The following is a 27,782-nucleotide window of genomic DNA, read 5'->3' on the forward strand; positions in this document are numbered from 1 at the left end:
GCTGCACCTCAGTTGCGCCTCATTATCGTGGAGGACGAGAGTCTCTCTTTGTGTGTCTCTCTCACCTCGGCGCGCGTTCTCTCTCTCTCTCTACATGTCGTAGGAGCTGGCGTGGACGTCGTCAATGGTGCTATCCGACATGGCTGTCGTCGCAACGGGTGGAGTTGTGGCCGAAGATCGTGCACGCTTGTCGTGCCCGCAGACCTCTGCAAAATTCCACGTCAGTGGAATTTAGGCTGAGCTTATTACTATAACTACTAATGCTATCGTTTGTGTGGCATCCAATTAAATTATTTAAGTAGTGGCCGTCGTGTGAGTAGAGCCGTTAGGCGCAGATGGTAACAACCCACTTAGGCCTATATGAGAGAATCCCCAAGGCTTGACATTTGCTTACCAGCACTCCTCATTGCCTCAATGGCCTGTGCTCAACGGAGCAAGCCACACGCACTTGCTGTGCCCCTGCCTTTCCAAGGCCACATACAACCCCTCTTGGCTCTCTCCCTCAAGCTCGTCTCTGCAGGTTTTATGGTAACCTTCGCCAACATCAGCACAAACCATCACCTGATCACCGAGAATGAGGAAACCCTCGAAGCAGGAGCTGGTCTTTTGCGCTTTGCCTCTCTAGAAGAAGAGTTCCCATTCGAGCATGAGAATACTCTTGGGACCATGATGGAGATGTTCAAGCCAATGATGCGAGCTGCGGTGGCACGTCTGCTTGCTCGGTTGAAGGAGGAGGAGCCTCCCGTGACTTTTCTTGTGTTTGATTATCGGATGATGTATATATTGGACCTGGCTCTTGCTGCTGGCTTCCCCTCCCCAGGTCTGTGGACGCAGAATGCAGCCCATTTTGCCTGCAATGCCCTTTACTCACAGAATCTACTTCAGCTCCTTGCTGGTATTGTTGGCCTTCTCCCTTTCCACATATACTGCATTCACTTGATGTGTTAGACCGTCTGTGACCCTCAGCACTAAAGGGCACGGGAGGAAAGAGATGGGATCCGTGGTGGGGGTCCAAAGGGGGAATCTCGAGACGAATGGATGGCGGAAAAAAATGGGCGCTGATCGTAGGCATAGGGCCTCGAACCCAGGCGACCAGCGTGAGAGCCCAATGCACTAACCGCTACGCCCGCGACGGCCATGTGAACATGTGGGCAAACCATAAAATCATAAATAAACTTGGACAGGCTCCCCGCGTGTCCAAGTTTACTATATTTTGTCGTAGTTTACCCCTGAAATCAAGGGTTGCGCGCGCCTTGATTCCCTTGTCATAGTTTCGCCGCCGTAGATCCCAGCCTGGAGCTTCATTAAACCTCCCGTGTCCTTTAGTGCTGAGGGTCTGTGACTCTATAGGTTTGACATTGCTATCACATGGCACCAGGTTGATCACTATCAGAGATTAGAGATCACCGGGCAGTGAGCTACATAAAAAGAAGAAAAAACGTGTAATGCCGTAGCAAGAGACCTTAACAATCTAGAGAGAGAGAGAGAGAGAGAGAGAGAGAGAGAGAGAGAGAGAGAGAGAGAGAGCTTTATTAACGTCTTTTAGAGGCTGAAGTTGGCCTATAAGACAGAACAATGTACACGTGTGTGTCCTCTGGGTACTAGAAAAAGGTGTAAGTGCTGAAATAAACCTGCGATAGAATAAAACAGATTGACATATGGATGTGTAAAAATGTGTGTGAGGGATGAAGGGGATGGAGCTGTATGCGTGGGAGAATACAACCATGATATGAAAAAGACTAGTTAGCTCCATCCGGTACGAAAATAGGTGTGTAGTATGGCATGCATAGGTGGGCAGAGAGTGAAGTCCCCTAGCACAGCAGCAAGCTCCCTCTATCTCCCTTTCTCTCGTTTGCTCATGTCGTTGACTCGTAGTTCGATTTCTCGGATGGCCCTATGATGTATTCTTAGGGCCTAGTATCCTTGTGCTCCGGGCGTCTAGGGGCTCTAACAATTGTTGCTTGCTATAAGGTGACAGCTCTCTGAATGCCAGTGGGTGGGACTTGGCTACTCTCTGAAAGAAGGCATGGACCATCAGTTGTGACTGTCGCCCTCCATTGGTGAGTGTGTTGACTAAAGGAGAGTCTCTCTATCTCTGAATTTCGATTAAGAAGTAACCCAGCTGCCTGGAGAGTCTCTCTATCTCTGAATCTCGAACAAGAAGCAACCCAGTTGCCTCTGGTCTCTCGACTCCAATAGCACTTTAAGTGAGGGCTTTCGTGAGAAAAGGAATGTATATATACCCCATATACTCTCACATTCTTGACATCTGCACACATAGCACTCTCCATATACCCTGCATTTCATGAGATCTCTATGGATATATGGCGTTGCTTGCCCAACCTCAAGGTCTAGTTTGTGGGATGGGACTTGAAATGCCCAATTTGATAGAGTTTTGGAGGTTATCTCATGGGTTTCCCCATATAGATCTTGTGAGTGAGGGCTTCTTTGTGGCTATGGTTGGCCTTGTGAGGCTTTTCTAGAGTCTAGGCATCATGGGGGGCTTTTTTCAGATTTTTTCCGGTGTAACACTTGTGGCCTTTTTGTCTGGCGCCCTTATTTTATGTTTTTGACCCTTCATATTCCCATTTATTTGACATGAGTTATTGAGATGTGGGTCAAGCATTATTGTTACTTCTCTATATAGGGACAGGGGTGCAGAAGGGGGGATGGGGACTTGTAGTCCCTCTTGTGATAGTGGAGTGCCCTCCCCCATGACAATATGATTAGCATATAGCATAATATGAACAAAAGTATCTATCAAATTTACGCTTGCGCCTCCCAAATGAAGTCTTATAGTGGTGGCTCTTGTATCTCACAGGAGAAGATTAGGGAGTGAGGGTTGTTTTGTGGTTGTGCCCGGTCGTATCTGAGGTAGATGTACCTTTTCTCATGGATGCACTCCAATTCCCTATATATGCACACCCTCCCTTGGTATTTTTTGGCATGTTGTTCAATGTAGAGCTCCAGCGTTTTGGGCATAGCAATCTAGCGTTTTCCTCTTGCTAGCGTTTTTTGTGTGTGCTGTCTCTGTCTCACTAGCATTTTGGCATAGCGATCTCTCTTCCTCTCTCTACTACTGCTCCCTCCTTGCCATGTAGACACCCTACACGATGTGTGATTGCCTACCCGTACGGTGGGCGGTTCGCGCTAGGAGCTTGTGTACGAGGAGATCTATTACAATAGACCCGAAATCCATTGGCTGCTTGGTCCTAAGAGGAGGTTTGCTCGCGGTTAGAGACGAGATCATCGCCCGATTCACCCTTTTCTGTTGCACCTTTGACATAGTAATCAGAGTCACGATGTGCTCTTGAATCGGATTGGTGATCTGTGCGAGTTTTGGTGTCGAGTTCCGTGATGTAAAGAGACGGTTTGCGTTTTTTCTTTGCGTTTTTCACTCATCTGGGGCCGATTTCGGCTGTAGTGGATAGATTTGAAGATTTTCTCTCTTCTTCCTTGACCTAGCCTCATCGAATGCTGAAATTCTCTCACACGATGGAGAGGAGTGATGATTCTAACATGAGTTCGGTCTGTGATGAAGAAGTACAACCTGAGGATGCTACCGACAGTGGTTGTGAACCACTTGTTAAGGAGGAGTGGAGAGATTAGTTCTACTCCGGTATATGTGATCAACCAATCATGATACCTATCCTTCTTATCTTTCCCTCGGATCGTGTTAGGTGCAACGGAATGATTGTTTGCGCTTTGCTCAAGATGAGTGCTCTGAACTGTGCTCAAGGTTTCTTTTAGTTCTTATGGAAGGGAGAGCCTTCCGTTCTTAATGGAAAGTGCTATGATCACGAACAAAGTGAGTGGACACTGTGTGTGCAAGTGTATGAGACTGAGAGATAGAGAGAGAAGAGAGATACGACACCAGAGACGTTGTAAAACCCTCCTCCGAAGGCTCCACTCTCGTCGGCGAGAGTGGTCTACTTATTGATTGCACAAAGTGGTACAATGCTGATGCACTTGGGACTATGCCAATGATGACGACGGTGATGACGACGACGACTTTAGGGCTGAAATCTGTGATCTTCTATGTGCTGAATTTCGGGACTGTTTCGGTGGCTGAAAATCTTTGTTTTGGCTGCGTTTTTCTGGCTGAAAATGGGGGTCTTCTGCTATGCTTCTAGGGCTGAATCTGCTACCGATCTGAAGGCTGAAAATGTTGCTGCATCTGCTTCAAAACAGGCTGAAAATGGAAACGCTGAACTGCTCTGCTACAGATTGGCTACAAACCAAAAACGCTAGTTGTCTTCTACTGCCAAGGGCTGAATACGAAAAACGCTGGCTCGACTGCTGGCTTTTAGTGCAAAAACGCTGGCTTGTTTGTGATGCTGACGATCATGGCTGAAAACGCCAGGGTACTGAAGTTGTTGGCGATGACTGCAAGGGAAAATGCCAAGAAATCATGGGGTCTTGATGGTGATGGGAACTGGAAACGCTAGGCTTGGGGAGGGAGGTCGCCAAGGCCTTGCGGGTGCTGAGGGTACTGCGGGTTCTGCTGAGAAGTTGCCTGTTGAGCGGGAAGCTCCTGCTGCCTCTTCTGCCAGAAAGTGCTAACTTGGGTTTGCTTATATATTAACTTAGCAAAATTGCACTATCTACTTTTGTTGGAAAGTCACTTGAAAATAATAAGTGAAAAATACAAAAAATAGGAAACATAGGTTAAATGCACTGGAAAATTCCCCCGACTGAATCTGATGGATACTGAAGGGAATACTAATGATCATGCTGTGTGCAACTAGAGGATATGCATCTATGCTAAGTGACTGGGCATGCACGGTCTATGAATAGACTCACAAAGTGCCATATTACTTCTAATCTAAATTGACTGGACTGACTGAACCCTGATGATGCTGTAGCTTGTCCACGGACACATAGGGTTGGATGTGTCACGTGACATCCCCTCCTTTTCAAAGTGAGGTACTGGTACCGAACTGTAGGATGTTGAGAGAGATCGCCAATAGCATCCGGAATCCTGGAAGGGACTCTTCGCCAGCCCACTCTGATGTGTGGGTCGTGCGGTACTTGAACTTCATAAAGGTCTGCAACGCTTGCTTCTTTGGGCCGCGCCGAAAGCGACACAAAGTCTTCTGTGGCTCTTTCCTTACTTCAACTTCGTCTAGAGACCTGCTTCTTTCGTCTTCAAGAATCTCCATGGCTGAAAATTCCTGAAACCACTTCCAACACAAAACCATGAACATACCCATTCCATGTAAAGTGAAGGGAAAAAATCTTGTCTTCTCTAAAGATTGTGTATGCAATGTAGATGAACATAGAGACGGAGTGACAACCCGTTCATCAAACACATGCAAACAATGAGATCGAATCTTTCTCTTATGATCTAAAGCAATCAACTGTGGCAAAACACAATGGAAATGCCCACGCTTGGTGCTCATACTTTCATGTGCTCTTTCTACAACTGTGTCGTGCCAAGGAAGAGACATGGAATGTGACTTCCTGACATACATACTTTTCAGCTTTTCACGAAAAATCCGCATACATTCGTGCTCATCCATGAGAGAAACGTGCTCAACATACAATGTCATGCCTAGGAAAAGGGATCACATAAAGACGCTGACTAAAATACAGGAAACGAACACGAATGAAACACTCGAACAATGCGTGCGTACCAATCATGCGAACACATAATACTTCCTGTGAGGGTTCTTTGGACCTAGGCTCGAGAGCCAAGATCGATTCTTCCTGAATGATCGAATCGTCCTAGGGGGGTTCTTTGGACCTCGACTCGAAAGCCAAGATCGGTTCTTCGTGATTGATCGAATCTACAACGAGGTTAACTTCGCTAGAAAAACAATCCACTAACACATCATCCTTGTGAACAATCACATCATCTTCATGCAAATCATCATGCTTGTCATTGTCATCCAAATCATTATACAAATCATTGGCATCCAAATCATCATGCTTATCATTGTCATTCAAATCATCATGCAAGTCATTGTCAATCAAATCATCATCATGCTTCACACAATCATGCAAATTGTGTGTATCATGCGTTGGAGAAGAAGAGACTGAGAGAGTCTCCTTTTCCCGAATCTCTTACATCTGTGCTTGCACTTGAGAAAAAAGTCGGAAGAACTCTTTTATGTGTTGGTCGCTCTTTTCTTTGAGGGCTTTGTTCTCGCGATCAAATTCTGCTTGTCTTGCTTTGTTTTCGAGATCAAATTTGGCTTCACTTTCTTTTTCTTCCAAGTCGTACTGACACTGTATGGCTGCCATTCCTTCTTTGTATTCACGATCTATGGCTGCCCTTTGTTCTTCATAGGTCTTTCTTTCTGCTTCTCTTTCTGTTTTTCTTTCTTCCTGTTCTAACTGTCTTTCCTTAAACAACTGCTTCAACTCCTCCATAGGAGTTAGTGCAATCCTTGGCGTTGATGGGGATGGGGGAGGGTCGGAAAAACCTCCTGGTGGGGAAAATTCGTCTTCGCCTCTCTCATGCTCATCACCTCCAAGCGAAGTATCCATTCCGCTTCGAGTGATGACCATTCTGAAGTCGTAGATTCTTGTGGTCTTGGTTTCTTAAGTTCACGAGGAACTTGGGTTCTTGCGGTTCTTGAGTTCACGAGGAACTTGGGTTCTTGCGGGTCTTGAGTTCTTGAGGTTCTTGAGTTTTCTTTCGCTTGCAAACCGTGTTTGAGAAGGATCTTCTCTTCACCCGAGTTCTACTCCTTTCCGTGGGCGCACCCCTTGGCAGCCTTGCGCTCACACCAAGGTTGTTTTTTCCCATCTCACGTCGATACCAATGTTAGGTGTAGCGGAATGATTGTTTGCGCTTTGCTCAAGATGAGTGCTCCGAATTGTGCTCAAGGTTCCTTTTAGTTCTTATGGAAGGGAGAGCCTTCCGTTCTTAATGGAAAGTGCTATGATCATGAACAAAGTGAGTGGACACTGTGCGTGCAAGTGTATGAGACAGAGATAGAGAGAAAAGAGAGATACGACACCAGAGACGTAAAACCCTCCTCTGAAGGCCCCACTTTCGTCGGCGAGAGTGGTCTACTTATTGATTGCACAAAGTGCTACAATGCTGATGCAATGGACTGATGCACTTGGGACTATGCCGATGACGACGACGGTGATGACGACGACGACTTTAGGGCTGAAATCTGTGATCTTGTATGTGCTGAATTTCGGGACTGTTTCGGTGGCTGAAAATCTCTGTTTTAGCTGTGTTTTTATGGCTGAAAATGGGGATCTTCCGCTATGCTTCTAGGGCTGAATCTGCTACCGATCTGAAGGCTGAAAACGCTGCTGCATCTGCTTCAAAACAGGCTGAAAATGGAAACGCTGAACTGCTCTGCTACAGATTGGCTACAAACCAAAAACGCTAGTTGTCTTCTACTGCCAAGGGATGAATACCAAAAACGTTGGCTGGACTGCCGGCGTTAGTGCAAAAACGTTGGCCTATTTGTGATGCTGACGATCATGACGCGAGGGTGCTGAAGTTGTTGGCGATGATTGCAAGGGAAAACGCCAAGAAATCGTGGGGTCTTGATGGTGATGGGAACTGGAAACGCTAGGCTTGGGGAGGGAGGTCGCCAAGGCCGTGCGGGTGCTGAGGGTACTGCGGGTTCTGCTGAGAAGTTGCCTGTTGAGCGGGAAGCTCCTATTGCCTCTTCTGTCAGAAAGTGCTAACTTGGGTTTGCTTATATATTAACTTAGCAAAATTGCCCTACCTACTTTTGTTGGAAAGTAACTTAAAAATAACAAGTGAAAAATACCAAAAATAGGGAAAATAGGCTAAATGCACTGGAAAATTCCCCTGATTGAATCTAATGGATTCTGAAGGGAATACTGATGATCATGCTGTGTGCAACCAAAGGATATGCATCTATGCTAAGTGACTGGGCATGCACGGTGTACGAATAGACTCACGAAAGTGTCAGATCACTTCTAATCTAGACTGACTGGACTGACTGAACCCTGATGATGCTGTAGCTTGTCCACGGACACATAGGGTTGGTTGTGTCACGTGACAGATCGGCAATTGAATGGCGAGAACTAAGCCATTTGGAAAGCGATCATGATGGCGGTCTTCGACTCTTAGGAGCTTGGAGACTTGGAGACTTTGTTTGGAGCTACTTTCAAAAGCCAAAGGCTCTGCGAAGCGAACTTATGGAAGCGTGTCAATGCTCGAATCCGGTCTTTTCAAATTGTATACCATCAATCATCAGCAGTCACATCCGATTGATAAGGAGGCGAAGTTGATTTGGGATCGGTTTTCTTCACTATATGATCGATTTTCTCCAATGAAGTGTGTAGCCTTAGAGGTGTAGTTGAGAACCCTGGATGCAAAGTACTCATCCATGACTGGACCATGAGGGATTACATTAACAAGATGCAAGAAGCTTCAACAGGAGATACTTCATATGGGAAAGCTTATCAGTTTAGAGGACATGGCCATCTAGCTTTTGGCCCAGTTACCTCCTCGGTATACCAATGTCTATTCTTCGTTGATTGCTAGTGGCTCGTTGAAAACCTTTTCTTGGAATGAGATTGCTCCAATGGTGTTGGACCAAGAGGAGCGTTTCAGTATGGAGCAGAAGTCAGACTTTGAAGCCTTGACTGGTTCTTCCAACAACAATGAGAAGCAGAAGGGTAAGAAGAAAAACAACAACAAAGAAAAGAAGAGTGATGCTGAAAAAGAAGCCTTGAAGACGGATCAACATTGTAATCATTGTGGGAAAAAGGGCCATTATTGGCAGAAGTGTCCAAAGCGAGTTGGAGATGCTTCGACTTCTTCGGTGGCGGTGGTGCAACCACTAGTCTTTGTTCATTTGGAGATTCTATCCTCAAAGGACTCTCCAGGGACATCGAAGGTTGTGACGGCTCGTGGTTCAAGATGGTCGTGATTGGAGATTGTGGGTAGTGGTGCCTCATGACACATGGCACCTTCGAAGGATCTTTTGTCCAACATGCGACAATAGTGTGGTGAAAATCTGGTGACAAATTTGAAATTCCTAATCAGAGTGAGGGATCTATATAGTTGATTCCTCGCGGCAGAGAGGGTTTGCATACTTCCAAGGTACTTTATGTTCCGAAGTTGGGATTTTATCTTAGGTCTATGTTGGAATTAGGGTTGCAGAGAAACACACACAACCTTGGAGAAGACGAAGGAAGCTCAAGGCACACAATAGAGAGTGTGTTACTTAGTGTGCAATGGAAAGATAGATAGCCCTAGAGTGATGGGTGTATACAAGGTTGTTTCCGTACGTACGTACGGTACGGTTCCGTACGGTACGTCCGTACGGTATCCGTACGCACCGTACGATTCTGTACGTACAAAAAAAAAAAAAAAAAACCTTTGAAAAAATAAACCTCTGGAAAAAAAAAATCGCCAACAGTGCCTATTCCCCGTGGTTGGATTAGGTGGGCGAGGCCTTTAATAAGTCCACCTATCCTATACTGGTTATTATCACAACAGAGAATCAGAGAGTAGAACAGAGTCTCTGCACAGAGACCAAGGAAGGATTTGCCGCCACCGATAAGGTTCTTTCTCCCTCCCTCCCTCCTTCTCTTTGTGTTTGGAGTCTGCAAGGAGGCACTCTAGAGTCCTGACCTCGCGAAAGATTGTAAGTTTTGTATTCAACTTGGAAGTGTGCGTTAATTGTGTTGCAGAGTTATCTAGCGGTTACTTAACTTGTGGGGTGATTTTAAGTGTTTTTTGAAAGTTGTGGCTATGTTTAAGTATTGTGCAGTGTTTTTAAACTAGATAGGTTGTATATAAATTTGAAATTCTTTGTATTTTTAGCTTTTCAAAATATACTACGAATTTTACGTACCTTATGGCCCAATCCATACGGTACAACGTACAGTACGTACCGAACACGTACCGAATACTACGTACCTTACAACCTTGGGCGTATATGCTCGGGGGAAAAAACCTCCTAAAGAGGAAAAGAATGCCCCGACGGTCCTAGTGTGTTCACACACATCACTACCACTGTCACGTGACACATCCCAACCCTATGTGTCCGTGGACAAGCTACACCATAGCAAGGTTCAGTCAAGTCAAGTCAAGTCTAGATTAGCAGTGATCTAACACTTTTGTGAGTCTATTCGTAGACCGTGCATGCCCAGTCACTTAGCATAGATGCATATCCTCCGGTTGCACACAGCATGATCATCGGAATTCCCATCAGAATCCATTCGCATCAGTTAGGGGAATTTTCCAGTGCATTTAGCCTATTTTCCTATTTATTGGTTATTTTCACTTATTATTTTTAAGTGACTTTCCAACAAAAGTAGGTAGGGCAATTTTGCTAAGTTTCTATATAAGCAAACCCAAGTTAGCACTAAATGGCAGAAGCGGCAACAGGAGCAGCTTGCTCAACAGGCAACTTCTCAGCAAGACCAACCCCCGCGACTACTCTGGCGTTTTCTCCACAGAAGACCTAGCGTTTTTGCATCAGATCAGCCTTGGCGATTTGTGCACAGCAGATCAGCCCCGGCGTCATCACGACACAGCAAATCAGCCTAGCGTTTTTGCATTTGCAGAACCCCGGCGACAGAAGGACCAATTTCAGCCCCTGGCGTTTTTGGATTTCAGCAGCAAATTAAGAGCGGCATCATTCACCTAAAGTGTAGCAGATTCAGCCCGTAAAGACCATCAGTTTTCGGCCCTAAGAAACCTCATTTTTCTGCCAAGAAAACGCAGCCAAAACAGTCATTTTCAGCCACCGAAAGTCCCAGAATTCAGCGATTAGAAGATCTCAGATTTCAGCCGCCGTCGTCGTCGTCATCATCGGCATAGACCAAGTTGCATAGTCCATTGCATACGCATTGTACACCTCTATGCAATCAAAGATTAGACCACTCGCCGACGAGAGTGGGGCCTTCGGAGGAGGTCGTATCTCTTCTCTCTCCTTCTTTCAGTCTCATTCATTTGCACGCACAATATCCACTCACTTTGTTCGTGACCACAGCACTCTACAAGACGGAAAGCTCTCTCTTCCCTAAGAACTAAAAGGAACCTTGAGCAATAAAGATCACTAATCTTGAGAAAATACAATATTCATTCCGCTGCACCTAACAACCTCATGTATATGGTAACAAATTCCTCCTGGAGTGATGCTGTGAACGAGAGCTAGCACATGAGTAAAGGGAAGTGCCATGCCCCGAGGACATGATCAGTCCACAAAGGGAAGTAAGCCCAAAGCTTTGCGGAAAGCTTCCAGCTTCTCACGAGATAATGCCTTTGTGAAAAGATCTACAAGGTTGTCCTGTGTTGGCACATAAGCCAAGCTGATCTCTCCTGCTGAGAGCCTCTCCGTGACATAGCGGTAATGGACCTCAATGTGCTTTGTGCGAGCATGAAAAACTGGGTTCCTCGCAATTGCTAATGCGCTCTGACTGTCAGTGTAGATAGTGTTGGCAGTGTCTTGTCCAACACCCAATTCAGCCATAAGGCGTCTGAGCCATACACACTCAACCGTAGCTGTGAAGACTGCCCTGTACTCAGCCTCACAACTCGAAGTGGCCACGGTAGGTTGCTTCTTACTCAACCATGATATACATGAACTGTCAAGCATGAAACAAAAACCACTTGTGGACACTCGCGTGTCAAAACAACCAGCCCAATCTGAGTCCGAAAAAGCATGTAAGTCTGGCGGCAATGATCCCCCCTTGGGATAAAACAAGCCAAGATATAAAGTGCCACTAAGGTAGCGGAAAATCCTTTTGACAGCCTGCCAATTCTTAGACCTGGGCTATGCATAAATTTGCTGACTTGTGAGACTGCAAACTGAATATCCGGCCTTGTGTTGCATACATAAATGAGACAGCGAACATCAGTTTGGTAAAGAGTGACATCAGCAGGATCGCCAGCATCATGTAGACTCAACTTCAAACCTGTTTCCATGGGAGTGACAATAGGTTTGCAATCCTCAAGTCCAAACTTACATAGCAATGTCTCTATGTAACTTTTTTGACACGAGGCAATACCACCATGACACTGCTTAAACTGTATACCCAAGTAATGATGCAACAGTCCCAAATCTTTCATCTTGAAAGTAGCATTCCAAATTAGCTTTAAATTTAGCAATATGTCTCTCATTTGGTCCAGTGATCAGCAAATCATCGACATAAAGAACCACAATGAGAAGTACATCACCCTCACGCTTTACATACAATGTGCTTTCTGTTGGACTATTACGAAAGCCTCGTTTGACCAAATGAGTGTCAGCTTTCTCATACCAAGCATGAGGAGATAGCTTCAACCCATACAAAGCCTTCTTACATCTGCACACTTTGTCCTCTTGTCCTTTCTTGACAAAACCGCGAGGCTGAGTTACATAAATATCCTCAAATATGTCACCGTTCAAGAAAGCAGTAACAATGTCTGATTGATGTACATCCCAACCAAAATGAGCTGCCAATGCACATAGAAAACACATAGTAGTCATACGACAAGTGGGAGCAAAGGTCTCTTCATAATCTATGCCTTTTTGCTGTGCATAACCTTTTGCAACAAGTCGAGCCTTATGGCGATCGATCTCACCATCCGGCTTGTGTTTCAACTTGTAAACCCACTTCGTACCAATGGCCTTTTTGCGAGGAGGCAAATCACATAAAGTCCAGGTGTCATTTTTTATAAGTGCATCATATTATGATTGCATGGCAGCCATCCAATTTTTTGAATTCTGTGCTTCATCAAAAGACAGAGGCTCCTCAACATCATGTAAGCTAGACACAGCCAAATGATAACAATCTGATGCATAAGATACATGGCGAGAGCCTGAACGAGTACGACTAAACAAAGGTGCATCCAATTTACTGTCACTCAAAGTGTGCATCAGCCATTTTGGCATACCTCTAGCTTGCTCATTTTCAGCCCTTTCCTCATCAAGTACATCATGTACATCTGCATCAATAATAGGTTGATCTGTAACATTTTCAGAAAACCCCATAGGCTGTACATTTGCCTCATTGGAACTTACATTCGTATTTCCACCACTGAAAAGAGGCAACAAAGTGTCATAAATGTCCTTTGAGCTTACATTACTGTCTCTAGTACATGACAGCAAGGGCTGAACAGAATCTTCCACAAACACTACATCCCGTGAAACCAGAATACGTTTTGTTTGCGGAAGATACAACCTGTAACCTTTGCTTTCAGCACTATAACCAACAAAAATACATTTGACAGCCTTATCATCCAATTTTTTGCGCTGTGTTTGTGGCACCAATGCATATGCCAAACAACCAAAAACACGCATGTGCTCAATAGAAGGCTTTCTATCATGCCATGCTTCATATGGAGTAATAGACTGCAAAGCTTTCGTAGGACACCTGTCCAGTACATAAGTGGCACACATGATGGCTTCAAGCCAAAAAGAATGCGGCAAAGCTTGACTTTTGACAATACATCGTGCCATTTCCGTAAGTGACCTGTTTTTCCTCTCAGCAACACCATTTTGCTGAGGTGTATAAGGCACTGTACATTGGTGTTTTATCCCACGACTAGCTAGAAATGCATTGACTTCATGAGACATATACCTCCCCCCTCGATGGGAACGGAGGGTGCCCATAGTACATTTTGAGACATTTTTAGCCATAGCCAGAAATTGTTTGAAGCACATAAAAACTTCGGACTTGTCTTTAAGCGGAAATACCCATGCATGCCTGGAGTAATCATCAATGAAAGTCATGAAGTAAAGGTAATTGCCCAAGGATAGAGTTTGCATGGGCCCACAAACATCACTATGCACAAGCTGCAACCTGTATGTGGCCCGAACTGAACCATCATTTGGAAACTTAGAACGCTTCATCTAACCCAAAATACAGCCTTCACAAACATGTTTGGCAGGTGCTTCAAGAGGTGACAAAGAAGTAACCATATTAGATTTCTGCAAACGCAGCAAACTGACAAAATTCAGATGACCAAAACATGCATGCTAAAGTTTTGCATCTGAAATAGCCCTTGAATCTGCAACAGCATTTACAAAATTTTGTCCACACTTGTCATACAAAGTGAGCTTATAGAGCCCATGGCACAAAAGGCGAGATGCAACAATTTCATCACCAAAACTGAGATCACGAACTGTACATCTGTTATCCACAAATTTGACTACAAGTCCAAGTCTAGCAAGTGCGGATACAGACAAGAGATTCTTCTTGATCCGAGGTACATAAAGTGCATCAACAAGTGTGAAGGAACTGCCATTTGCAGCAGTAAGCACAATCTTTCCAACTCCCTGAACCGAATAAGAGGCATTGTTGGCACAAGTGACTGAATTCCTAAGAGGGACAGACTCGAGAGAGGTGAACAATTCACGATGTGAGGAATGTGCTTTGTAGCACCACTCTCAAAATACCACACATGTGAATCTGCAGCAACTGACAAGCATGCATCATGGACAGCGGGATTGTAAGTGCACTCTAGCTAAAAGCCCATTCTACATCAACATCAGCAACACAGTCTCCTTTTACAAAAGACTCAACAATGGTTGCATTTGTATTGGAAGCAGCATTTGCAGTGGAACCACCCTCTTTCTTCTTAGCCTCTTTGGCCTTCAACTTGGACATGACTTGATTAAGTGATCATTAGCTTTACAATAATGGCAACGCATTTTATTTTGCCCTTATCACCAGAATTTCCAGACAATTGTTGCCAGCAGAAGCATTAGGAACATAATTTTTTCCACTCGCAGCAGAACCATAAGAAGTGGCTGTATTGCTGTTACCACCCTTTCTTTGAGAAGCAATAAAAGCCTGTCAACTGCACGCTGCCTAGTCCTGTTTTTTATAGAAAGTGACTCTTGCAATAGCAATGTGCATAATGCATCAAACTTGACAACTTCAGGATTTCCTTGGGTCATAAGTCTCCAAGTACTAGCAAAAGTCTGGTAAGAATCTGGTAAGGCATCAAGAACAGTCTGCACAAGGGAACTATCTGAAATGACTTCACCTGCAGAAATAAGTTGCTCATTGATATCCTTGACACTAGCAAGGAAAGTGTCCATATTATCTTCCTCATGCATAATCTTCGACTCCAGCTCTTTACGCAGCAAAGCAATTTTAGCCTCATGCGACTTGCATAAAGACCAACCAAAATATCCCAAGCTTGTTTTGCAGATTTTGCTGAACGGATGTGAGGAACAATGGTGCGCTTCACAAACAACGCAATCAATGCATGAGCCTGCGCATCCTTTACATCCCAACGAGCTTGTTCTGCCGTAGGCAAAACAACTCTAATAGCAGCAATCCTTGCAGCAAGACCTGCAACATCCTCAACATCGCCTACATTCTCAGAATGAGGACGTACATCAATGCCCTGCACAATATTCCAGACGCCCTTTGACACAAGAACGTGTAGCATCATATAAGTCCACATAGGGTAATTGTCCCCATCCAACCTGTCCTCAGCAGCGAACATCTTGAACACATCTGTGTTGTTGTCAGCCATGGTAAATACTTCACCTGATGTGAAAACTGCCCGAAAATAGAAGAAACGGAGCGGGAACAACACGTGCTATATAGCACAAACCGTAGAAGACTGTAAGGCACCTGTTATACAAAAAACGGCACTGACAGAAATTCAGCACAAATGACGAAACTACCTGTGCAGACCTGCCTGTAGTGGAAACGGAGGCCGAAATGAGCCCGAATAAAAAATTTGAGCAGATTGAGCTCTATGAATTCCCCCGAAATTTTTATCGACCCGCGAACGCTAGCCAAATCTCACTAAAATCGGAGAAAGTGAGCAGGCGTGTGATGGAGCAGCTGGCGACTAAGCTCGGGAGGACGTAACTTGCTCTGATACCAATTGTTGGAATTAGGGTTGCAGAGAAACGCACACAGCTTGGAGAAGATGAAGGAAGCTCAAGGCACACAATAGAGAGTGTATTACTTAGTGTGCAATGGAAAGATAGATAGCCCTAGAGTGATGGGTGTATCTACAATGCTCGGGCGAAAAAACCTCCTAAAGAGGGAAAAAATGCGCCGGCGGTCCTAGTGTGTTCACACACATCACTAGCACATGTATATGGTAACAATCTATGCGTGAGGTGTGCAAGCTAGGCATGGAGGTGATTTTTACAGAGGATGCAGTATCTATTTGGGAACTTGACTCTGGCAAGGAGGTCAGAATGGACTTAGTGGAGAACGGACTCTACAGGGTCCATGCTTTTTCTTCAACAGTCAGGGTACCTACAAGTGATCTTTGGTAGTAAGGTGCAGTTGAAGTGTATGTTGAACTTTGCTCAAGACGAGTGCTCCGAACTGTGTTCAAGGTTCCTTTTACTTATGGAAGGGAGAGCCTTCCATTCCTTTAGTGAGAGAGTGCAATGGACACAAACAAAGTGGTGAACACTGTGAATGAAGGTGCTGAGACTAAGAGATAGAGAGAGAAGAATACGGCACTGGAATGTTGTCAAAACCCTCCTCCAAAGGCCCCACCCTCTATGGAGAGAGCGGTCTACTATTGATTGCACATATCTCTACAATGCTTGGACTTGCCGACGATGAGGACGATGACGAGACGGGCTGAAATCTAACGCTCTCTGTAAATCTTTATCTGCTGAATTCTGACTCTATGTCGATGACGACGATGCGACGACGACGCGCTGAAAACGCAGGTGCTGAAACCTGCGTTTTCCGGGCTGAAACTGCAAACTACGCTGGATGTGATCGTGTGGCGAGGATCTGCTGTAGGAAGGTGAGATCTACGAGGATTGGGGGTTCTACTATGGAATCTGACTGCTGAAAACTGAAAAGGCTGGTGCCTATGAGAGTCTTATTGCAAAGAATTGCAAAACGTTGGGAGGTTCTGCAAATGCAAAAACACTAGGGCTGATTCTTGTCCTACTGTGGAAACGCTAGTGATCTGCCGTGTCTTCCAATGCTGGGGCTGATCTGCAATGCAAAACGCCAAGGCTGGTTCTGGGTGAAAACGCTAGGCTTGCATTTGCAAAAACGCTAGGTCTTCTGTTTTGGGGGGGGGGTGTCTTGCTGAGAAGGTGCCTGATGAACACAAGGTTCCTGCTGCCTCTTCTGCCAGAGAATGCTAGCGCTGGGTTTTCTTATATATATTCACAGTCAAATTGCCCTACCTAGTTCCCAACAAAAGTCACTTAAAAATAATAAGTGAAAAATGGCTAAAATAGGGAAAATAGGTCTATGCATTGTAAAAATGCTCCTGATGGGTTCTAACTGTAATCTGATGATCATGCTGTGTGCAACCAGAGGATATGCATCTACTCTAAGTGCCTGGGCATGCACAGTCTGCGAACAGACTTACAAAAGTGCCAGAACACTTCCTAATTAAATTGAACTGAACTGGACTGAACCCAAGTCATGAAGTAGCTTGTCCATGTACACATAGGGTTAGATGTGCACGTGACATCCCCTCCTTTTCAAAGTGAGGTACTAGTACCGAACTGTATGGCGTCGAGGGAGATCGCCAATAGCGTCTGGAATCTTGGGAAGGACTCTTCGCCGGCCCACTCTGATGCGTGGGTTATGAGATACTTGAACTTCATAAAGGTCTGCAACGCTTGCTTCTTTGGGCGCGCCGAAAGCGACAATCATCTGTGGCTCCTTCAATGCTTCAACTTTGTCGATAGTCATGCGTCTACCTTCAAGAATCTCTGAGGATGAAAATTCCTGAAACCACTTCCAACACAAAAACATGAACATACCCATTCCATGTAAAGTGATTGGAAAAATACTATTCCTTCGAAAAAACTGTGCATGCAATGCAGATGAACAAAGTGATGAAGTGACAAACCGTTCATCAAACATACGCAAACAATGGGGTCGAATCTCGACTTTCTGATCTAAATCAATCAACTGTGGCAAAACACAATGGAAATGCCGATGCTTTATGCTCAATCCTTCTTGTGGTCTTTCGATACTGTGTCATGCCAAGGAAGAGACATGGAATGTGAATTCCTTGAATGCAAACATTTCATCTTTTCATGAGTAATCCACATACATCCTTGCTCATTCATGAGTGAATCTGTTCATTGTACAATATGGCATGCCTATGAAAAGGGATCACATAAGGACGGTGACTAAAATACAAAAAAGCATCACGAATGAAACACTCGAACAATGCGTGCTGACTAATCATTCAAACACATAATACTTCCTGTGGGGGTTCTTTGGACCTCGACTCGAGAGCCAAGATCGGTTCTTCGTGATTGATCGAATCTTCTTGTGGGGGTTTTGTGGACCTCGACTTGAAAGCCAAGATCAGTTCTTCGTGATTGATCGAATCTGCAACGAGGTTAGCTTCACTAGAAAAAGTATCAACTAAACCATCATCCTCGTGAACAATCACATCATCTTCTTGCAAATCATCATGCTTGTGAGAAATCACATCTTGATCATGTAAATCATCATGCTTATCATTATTATCGAATTCATCATGCTTATCATTATCATTCAAATCATGTGTGTCACGCTTTGGAAAAGAAGAGACTGAGAGAGTCTCCTCCTCCTGATTCTGTTCAGTCTGTGCCTGCACATTAGAAAAGAGTCGCAACAACTCTTGCATGTGTTGGTTTCTTTGTTCGGCTGCCAAGCGCGCTTGCTCATGCTCACGCTCCAAGGCTACCCTTCTGTCTTCGGCCGCCAAGCGCGCTTGCTCACGCTCACACTCAAAGGCTAGCTGTCTTTCTTCGTATTCACGATCTATGGCTACCATTCTTTCTTCGGCCGCCAAGCGCGCTTGCTCACTCTCTCTCGCAATAGCTACCTTTCTTTCTTTGTATTCTAACTTCCTTGCTTCGCGTTCTAACTTCCTGTCCATCATCATCTTGTCGAAAGCCTCCATAGGAGTTAGTGCAATCCTTTGCGTAGATGGGGAAGGGGGAGGGTTAGAAAAACCTCCTGGTGGAGAAAAATCTTCTTTGTCACTCCCATGGTCACCACCTCCATGCGAAGTATCCATTCCGCTTCGGGTGATGACCATCCATTGAAGTCTTGGGTTCTTAAGTTCACGAGGAACTTGGGTTCTTGTGGGTCTTGGTTCTTGGGTTCTTGAGGGTTTTGAAGCTCTTGAGGTTCTTCTTCTCTTGCAATTTGTGTTAGAGAAGGATCTTCTCTTACCCGAGCTCTTCTCTTGCTTCGCGTTCTAACTTCGTGTCCATCATCATCTTGTCGAAAGCCTCCATAGGAGTTAGTGCAATCCTTTGCGTAGATGGGGAAGGGGAGGGTCAGAAAAACCTCCTGGTGGAGAAAACTCTTCTTTGCCACTCCCATGCTCACCACCTCCATGCGAAGTATCCATTCCGCTTCGGGTGATGACCATCCATTGAAGTCTTAGGTTCTTAAGTTCACGAGGAACTTGGGTTCTTGTGGGTCTTGGTTCTTGAGGGTTTTGAAGCTCTTGAGGTTCTTCTTTCTCTTGCAATCTGTGTTAGAGAAGGATCTTCTCTTACCGGAGCTCTTCTCTTTTCCGCAGGCGCACCCTTTGGCGGCCTTGGGCTCACACCAAGGTTGCTTTTTACCTCACGTCGATTAGCCGACCGCTAAGTGCACGGTCCGCTCTCAATGAGTGAAAAGAGAACAAGGGGAAGCTGGACAAACCCTTCTTTCTTGGGTTTCTTGTCACTCTTCAAAAACACAATTAGGAATCGACACGCCCAAGAAGACTTGGGTTATGTGCGACTGCAACAAGCGACAAAATTCTTGTGGTTCTTTCCTTGAGTGACACAGAACACTGCCAAAGCTAATGGGTTTTGATTGTAATCTGATGATCATGCTGTGTGCAACCAGAGATATGCATCTACTCTAAGTGCTTGGGGCATCCACGGTATGCGAACAAACTCACAAAAGTGCGAGAACACTTCCTAATCTAACTGAACTGAATCCATGTCATGAAGTAGCTTGTCCACGTACACATAGGGTTGGATGTGCACGTGACATTGGCACTACAGATTTGGCTATTTGAATAACGATCCTCTTTGGCTTGATTTTCGTTAGCAGATGCTTACAGGCTTACCAGATGTTGGCAATATGGTACCAGAAAGTAGACTCTTGCATCTTTCTTCCTATGACACTCTTTTTGTCGTTCTTTTGCAGCCCCAGATATGGACATATTTCTCTCACAGAGCGCTATATCCAAGAGTTGTTGGAAGCATGTGATATGACTGAGTGTAAATTTATCTCAACCCCTATGGATCCCAATCAGAAGTTGTCACAGTAGGACCCCTCAGTTGTAGAAGATCTACAAAGTATCGTAAATTGGTCGGTTCTCTTTTTGGGTTCTCAACACCCGGTTTGATGCCTGCTTCGTGGTGGGACTCCTCAATTCTTTCATGCAAAGACTCGCCAAGTCACATTTGCAACATGCTTTTCGGACTCTGCGGTATTTAAAGGCGACTAAGTCATTAGGCATTCACTATGCGGCTAGATGTACAAACTCAAGATCATTTTACGAGGATGGAGTCATTTAGATTGGGGTGGAGATCCAGATGGACGACGATCGACTATAGGCTACACCTTTTCTTTTGGCTCAAGAGCAATTTTATGGAGCAGTAAGAATTTGCACGGGCTCTTGGATCAAAGAAAACGAGCACTGTCTGGTCTCTAACTTTGCCCCAAGCTCTGCACAGTTCCGTGGCATCTATGTTTGCTGGTCACCAACCAAATCTGGGACAAGTTTGCCCCAAGCTCTGCACAGTTCTGTGGCATCTATGTTTGGCTGGTCACTAACCAAATCTGGGACAAGTTTTGCACTCGGCTTTGGCTTCTTTCCTTTATGCTCTGACTCGTCATCCTTATCCTGTGACTTCCTCTGTGGGCATTCATTAGCAAAATGTCCCTCCTCTTCACAAATGTAGCATTTCTTGGCCTCTCTTAGAGTTTTCCTCTCCTCAAATGTCTTGCCAGAAAATTGCCTTTTCTTCCCTTGGCTTTGCCCAGTAGAAGGGTTCAATTGCCTCTGTCCTCCGAAAGGCTTCTTCTTGAAAGCACTTGTTGTGACATTGCCCTTGGCTGAAAATTGCTTGCCGTGGGACTCCTTGTTGCTGCCTTGAAATCCATTGGATTTACCCTGCAACAAGTTATTGGCCATTGTTGCATTCTCATTCAACTGCATAATGTTGATGACATTGGTCTTCGTCCAGTAGTCCTTGATTTCCTTTGGCAATCCACAACAATACCTTTCAATCTATTCTGTCAATGGTACAAACCGGTAAGAGCTTATGGGTAGCAAGGCATCCCAAAATTTCTAATTGTACTCTTCTAGACTTGCACAATTTGATGCATTCAAATTATACCATCCGTGATCACATCCACCTCGAAAGTGTTTGTGAGCCACGCAGGAGAAAATATCTGTTTAAACTGGACCCATGTTGTAGGAGCTTGGCCTTGATTTAACAATGTGGTCCACCATCTCAACGCATTACCCTTCAAAAAGGTGGCAGCCTTGCGTATCTTGGAAGACTCTGTGAAGTTCCCACCTGCATATGCCGCATCAAAGTGCTATATGAAGGTCAAGGCCTTCATTTTGTCCTGTGTGCCATTAAAAGTGTCAAACTTCACGGCTGCCCCGCCTTCCTTGTATTCCTTTGGTTGGCTCATAGTAGCCACATCATCATCAATAGGTGCTTTAAGAAGTGGTACTTCTCGGTTAAGCATTCTAGTACTCATATCACTTGTTTTGCCAAGGTTATTTGTATGTTGAGCATTTTGCCGTGAGAAACCAGCCATGCCAAAGTGAGTTCCAAGCATCCCAAAATTGCCATAGGCCCCTGAAAACCTGGTTGAACACCTATGTTCCCTCACATAGGGTTAACCGCGCCTGGTTGCATTGCCCCAAACACATTTCTTGTATGTACCCTTGTAAATCTGTGGATTGTCCAGCCATAGTCTGAAACATTGAACCACCACCAAAGTAACCAGGATATGAAGTAAACGGTGGAATGGTTTGTCGAACGGCTTGTTCATTACTGCCTTCACCATTCATAGCCTCGTGTCCAGATACCACATGTTCATTTGGACGTGTAGACACATTGGGTGTCTTCACCACTTGCTGCTGCTCTTCCACAAAAGCCTTTCCATGAGTGTCATGAGACCCCTTTGCATGTGACCCCTCTTTTAAGGGTGGTAGGGAAGAGAACCTGTTTAGGAGCCTGTAAGTACTTCTGTAACTTCGGATCCTGAGCCATTTGCTCAAAGATATCCATGATTTTCAAGAACCGAGCTTTGAACATAAGATTCTCATCCTCCGGATCCATGGGTCGCTTCCCTTTGTCAAGAACCCTTTGCTCCTCCTGCCCACTATAAGGGGATGCTTCCTTTTCAAAAACCTCGTCTCTCCTTTCTGCCATAGTGCTTAACTCTGTATCCACGGCGCACTCTTTGAGGAAAAAGTGTCTTATCCCGGCGATGGAACATATAACCAGCCAATACATAGTAAAGGGCGGTACCAAATCTACAACTTGTTAATTACATACAGAATACTGATGGAAAAGAGAGAGACTCAACACTTGTGTCCAACAGCTAGAATGCTCTGCGCAATGATGACCGACACCCTGTGGGCCCCAAAAACTGGCGCCCCTTGTGATATCTCTTTATTTGATTCATATGGGAAATTCCCAAGCAACTTTACAAGCTGTCCAAACGTGTCTAGGGATGTAATTTTGGAATTTGGCCCAATTTCGACAGCATAACGGCTCTATAACCTGTATAGACCAAAAGTACAAGTCAGGGGTGACTTCCCATGCAATTTTGGAGCTTTTCTGTGGGCTGGCGAGAAAACGCAGAGCACTGTTTTTCACTGTTACAGCCTGTAAAAAGTACCCAAACTCTTGTCCAACCACACTCTAGCTTCCCCGAAGCTTCTGTGAATTTTTGGTGCACTTTAGGAGCAAAACCCTAAACCTGCAATTTTACACAGCAGGCTGTATTTCTCTGTTTTGGGTCGTTTCGGACGGAGATAACGCATCAACACGCTCCCCAAGACCTCGTGCACGCAATGGGACAGTTGTCCTGTGATTTGGAGGGGTTTTCACCCGAGAAAACTCTCCAAATTCGTGTTCCTTCACGATGGGGTTGTGCGTACCTGTGGGGGATTAGCAATTAGCTAATCCGGTTCCTGTTCAGAAGGCTGCCTTAGCAAACACGCATAAAACCCACATAATTGTACATGATTATCTGAATAGCCCAACTAGTGGGGCATTACGATATGTGCAAAGGGGGGAGAGAGATGCACGAGAGCATATCATCGCGCTACATAGGACAAAGGAGAAGGCAAGCTTTCCATTAAAGCTGTAAACCTGCACCCACTACTCACACACACACACACACACACTGCAGGTCACTTACTTGCAAAAATCAGCCTCCACTCTCAAATTGGGCACCCCCTCTTGCTGATGGAAGTGGAAAATCCACCTGGAGCCACCATGCGTCCGGTTTGCCCCTTTTGAGTTAATTCTCTAGTTCCCACTAACTTATAAAGTTAGAAGTGACTTACCGAGTGACCCAAATTTCATCTGGCGTACACAAGCTTCCATACTTATGAGAATTCAGTGCTAACTGGCCCGACCAATCCCAGGCTGACCGACCTAGACTCCCGATGTGAGAAACTCGTTCGGCCGCAGCCGTTTACACTGGCCATGGAATGTCCACTTGCACCTTTTCAAAGGTTCTGGGGAAAACAAGTAAAAAATAAAAATAAAAATAATTTAGTACATATTTAGAGAAGGCAACATGAAAAATACACCTCCTGGTGATAGAGTGAGAGGTAAGCATGTTCAACATGGATAGGTGTGGGAAGATAAAGAGTGATCTGATCAAATGTGCTGCCTCCCTGGATCCGAGAATGTAGTCCATTGTGCTACCTCCCTCTGAGATTGATGGTGGGATACATGTGAGACCTCTTGAATCTCGCCACTGGGCCAGCGTGTCGTAAATAAAAAGTTGGTGTTGTGATCCCAATATGAGTAGGTATTGTCAATAGGCTGTGGGTGTCGTTGAGGTCCTATCGTATCTAGTCTCATCAAGACGGTGCAACATGCCAAACTCAGCCATATGTCTCACGCTGCCTGCTTTATGTCCGCCCATTAAAGTCTCCTATGAGGAAGATCTCTTTTAGCCTAGAATACGCCATGATACTCTCTGCAAGGCATGTTTATGCTGGGAGGGTGTTCCTCCCTGTTCCCTCTCTTGCTTTGTTGAGTATCGTCCCTCTGTATCCTCTCCTATTGTCGCAAACTGGCCCTGATGGGGTGTGGAGAGAGAGAGAGAGAGAGAGAGAGAGAGAGAGAGAGAGAGAGGAGAAGAAGAAGAAGAAGAAGAGTATTTTAACGTCGTAGGAAACTATCCCAAGAGACCTTAAAGATCTATCCGACGAGGAGAGGATTTTCAATATCAGGGGTTGGACTTGCACACACATTCACGCATCCTTAACACAATGCAAGGAGGCCTTTGTGAGTTCTCACAAAATTTCATCTTAGGGTTGGTGAGAGGGAGGAGGAGGAGGAAGAGTATTTTCAATATCAGGGGTTGGACTTGCACACACATGCACACATCCTTAACACAATGCAAGGAGGCCTTTGTGAGCTCTCACAAAATTTCATCTTAGGGTTGGTGATGTAGTAGATAAGGGATCTTTGTTGCAGATGTAAGAACTGATGTTTTTTTTTTTTTATAGTGGTTTTTTGTGCTTTTTCTTCAGATGTGCCTGCAAGTGTTTCTATGTAAGGTGTGGTATGTGATGTGTGTGCTGTGTGCACATGTCTATTTGTAAGGGCTGCCTGATTTGTGTCTTCTCTTGTTCTCTTGTTTGCTATTTTGTTTCTCTTGTTTCTAGGTCGGATGTGGTTAGAGCAGGCTGGTTTGGAATCTCCTTTGCTATGGGGGTGAAGGTGCATACACTAGTGCCCAAGAAATATGCTCTCATTGAGCCATTCTTTCTTACTCTAGTGTCGTAGGAGCTACTGGAAGGGTCTTAGAAGCTCGTGAAAAGAAGTACAAGAATTGATCTACAGTTTGAGGAATGAGGGGATAAGTTGATTCTAGAAAAGCCTAGCACTTTACTATTAAAGGCTTATTCGTAGGATCTGTATATTGAGACGGATTCCATCATATTAGTATTTGAACATACAGAATCCTCTTTGCCTTTATGAGGGGAATCAATGTTCTTATTTGTAGGAGACGTAATCTTTAGAGTCATGAAAGTAAGACAAGGATCCTAGAAATTGTTGTTTTCAGAGTGAAGGACCTTATAATCTCTTGGAAAAACAATCAAGTTTTAGAAGGGAGAAGACATGTTACCCGCCAATATGAAGGTGATGTTACATGCATATTGCTTTGTGTGCCACATGGACATGCTCTGTTTACTTCAATGCTAAGGAAATTCTCAAAAAGCTTAGGGGGTTTTAATGTGAGAATTTGGTGAGCTTGTTTGCAAGGTTTGCATGCCTCTACTGTTCTCCATTAACTTAGTATTTGATTTGCATAACCCTCTTTGCATACACGAGATGAGTTGATGTACACATAGCATTTGAAGTTGTTACCGTTTGGGGGGCATGAGATGTGTGTTGTTGTGCTCCTTGGAACTGTGCATTAGCAAGTAGTTTTTAATGATGAATAACAATGAATGCTCGCTTAGCGAGTATAAGAGATACTAGGCCACCTTGTGGTAATACAAAAGGGCTTAGAGTCTTAGTAGACTCAAAAAGCAGAATGGTAGTTCTTTAACCCCAAACTAGCCTTTACAAGGATGTTATGAACCAACCAAACATTTCTTCATATTGGCCTCCAACTAGCATTAAGGTACCCAATGTTCTTTATGAGCTACCTTGTTGTCGTGAGACATCAACCGCCCACAACACTCGCATGCCACGTCTTCATTCTAATTTGCAAATCTCAGCTGTTTTTGGTGTCAGTTTATAGTTCAAAAGCCCTTGAAGTATAGTACTCTCTAGTAATTTATAGAAGTGATGCAACCTCGTTATCGGATATCCATTCTAAATTCTGGCCAGCACTCTTAAAACATAGATCTAGCCCAAAGAACCTCCATGTGCAGCTCAAGAGGAGCCTATCTCAAGTTTCTTACATTTAAATTTGGTAAACAATGTGGACCAAATCAACTTGTGGATAATTGAATTTGCAGTTGCATCTTTGTGTGGAAGTTGCCATCGAGATGCAACATTATATGAGCATCTTTGTGGTCTTGCTTATGAAGTTAATAAAGCAAATAGGACCTGAATAATGAGTGTGGCTCCTTCACCTTGTTATCTTGTTAAAGAAATATAGTTATCCTACATAGATGCAATTTGGATTTTCTTTTTTAACTGTTGTGATTGTCCATGACAATGCAGATGATTCAACGCTTTTTACATGTGCTCGAGGCATCCCTCCTCTTAAACCCACAGAGATATCCGGTCTTATGATAGACAAGCGACCACCTCCATTTCCATGTGATGAGTATGGAAGATCCCCATTTAGGCGTGTTCATGAATTAACATGGATTGTAATCAATACTTTTGAAGAATTGGAGTCCTCTATATTGGATTTTTTGGAAGAGACTTTAGGCTTCACCCTCTTGCATTGGGCCCCTTGGTAAATACACCGACCTTCACCATTTCCAAAGGAGTTTCATTGGGAAGCTTGGGCTTGCATTTGCAATGGCTACAAATTCAGCCAGAGGATTCCGTTCTATACATTGCATTTGGAACATTGGTGAATATGTCCGAGACACAACTTGAAGAGCTTGTGCTTGGTTTAGAAGCTAGTAGCCAACCCTTCCTATGGGTGTTCCGGGCTGACTTTTGTAGCTATTACACATTTGAATCTCTCTCATGACGACTGAAAAACCAAGGTTTATTGGTGCCATGGGCATGTCAACGAGATGTGCTCTCACACCCCGCAACCGGTGGCTTTCTCACACATTGCGGCTGGAACTCTACCATTGAAGGCATTACCATGGGTGTTCCAATGCTAACATGGCCCCTTTTTGCCGACCAATACTTGAACCGGAGATTGATGATAGAGAGATGGGGTGTTGGACTTGGTTTTGAAGCCAACTATGGTAATAATGGATTAGTTAGTCGGTTGGAAATGGAGAAAAAAGTGAGGACTGTTATGCAAGGTGGGGAAGGGAAAGAGATGAGGCAAAAGGCTAAAAGTTTGAGTAGTTTAGCTCTAAGGGCCTGTAAGGAAGGGGGCTCTTCATATAAACATTTTGATAATCTCAAGGAGCAAATATGGAGCTTTCATCTGAAGGGATAGGCCCCTTAGAAAGTGTGCAAGGGACTTGATTTGAGCAAAAAGCTTGGAATGTTGCTTTGTCAAGAACAAAAAGCCTTCTCTAGAGCACATGCCTTTTCTCTCTCACTCACTTGTATTTGCTGCACAAAGGCAATGAAGGATCTGAACTCTAGTCAAAATCATGAATGTCTTTTCACTTATCAATAATGATTTTTGATTTATCATCATGCTGGGCTTGTTGTGCATGAAGGTTCCCAAAGTCCTCTCTCTCTCTCTCTCTCTCTCTCACACACACACACACACACACACACACACACTCACACACAAATTCACTTATCTTCTCACCACCTGGCCTTTGGAGATGCAATTTACTCACGTCTCTACATAACACACGTGTGTTAGTGTTAACATAACTATCTCTGCTTTTAATACACAGTTTTTATGACTTTTTATGAGTATAACATATTAAGGTTCTTTAAGATAGGATTGCTCTAACTCTCTCTTTCTCAAAGTAGGTTGTCAACCATTAAACTTGCATTTACTTATGCCAATCAGCAGTGCTACATATATAGAATTGTCGGTTAGCACCAATC

General features: G+C 44.5%; 1 pseudogene across 1 annotated transcript; it reads left to right on the forward strand.

Annotated features, from left to right (window-relative positions):
* LOC147465552 (UDP-glycosyltransferase 85A5-like) lies at positions 1–27,406 on the forward strand (annotated as a pseudogene). The gene is made up of 2 exons (XR_015189243.1): positions 1–895; positions 26,301–27,406. The product of XR_015189243.1 is annotated as a UDP-glycosyltransferase 85A5-like (transcript).
* Positions 27,407–27,782: the final 376 nt, after the last annotated feature.

The sequence above is a fragment of the Adiantum capillus-veneris genome, chromosome 1 (assembly GCF_014529385.1).
Source record: "Adiantum capillus-veneris isolate H3 chromosome 1, ASM1452938v2, whole genome shotgun sequence".
Taxonomy (NCBI): domain Eukaryota; kingdom Viridiplantae; phylum Streptophyta; class Polypodiopsida; order Polypodiales; family Pteridaceae; genus Adiantum; species Adiantum capillus-veneris.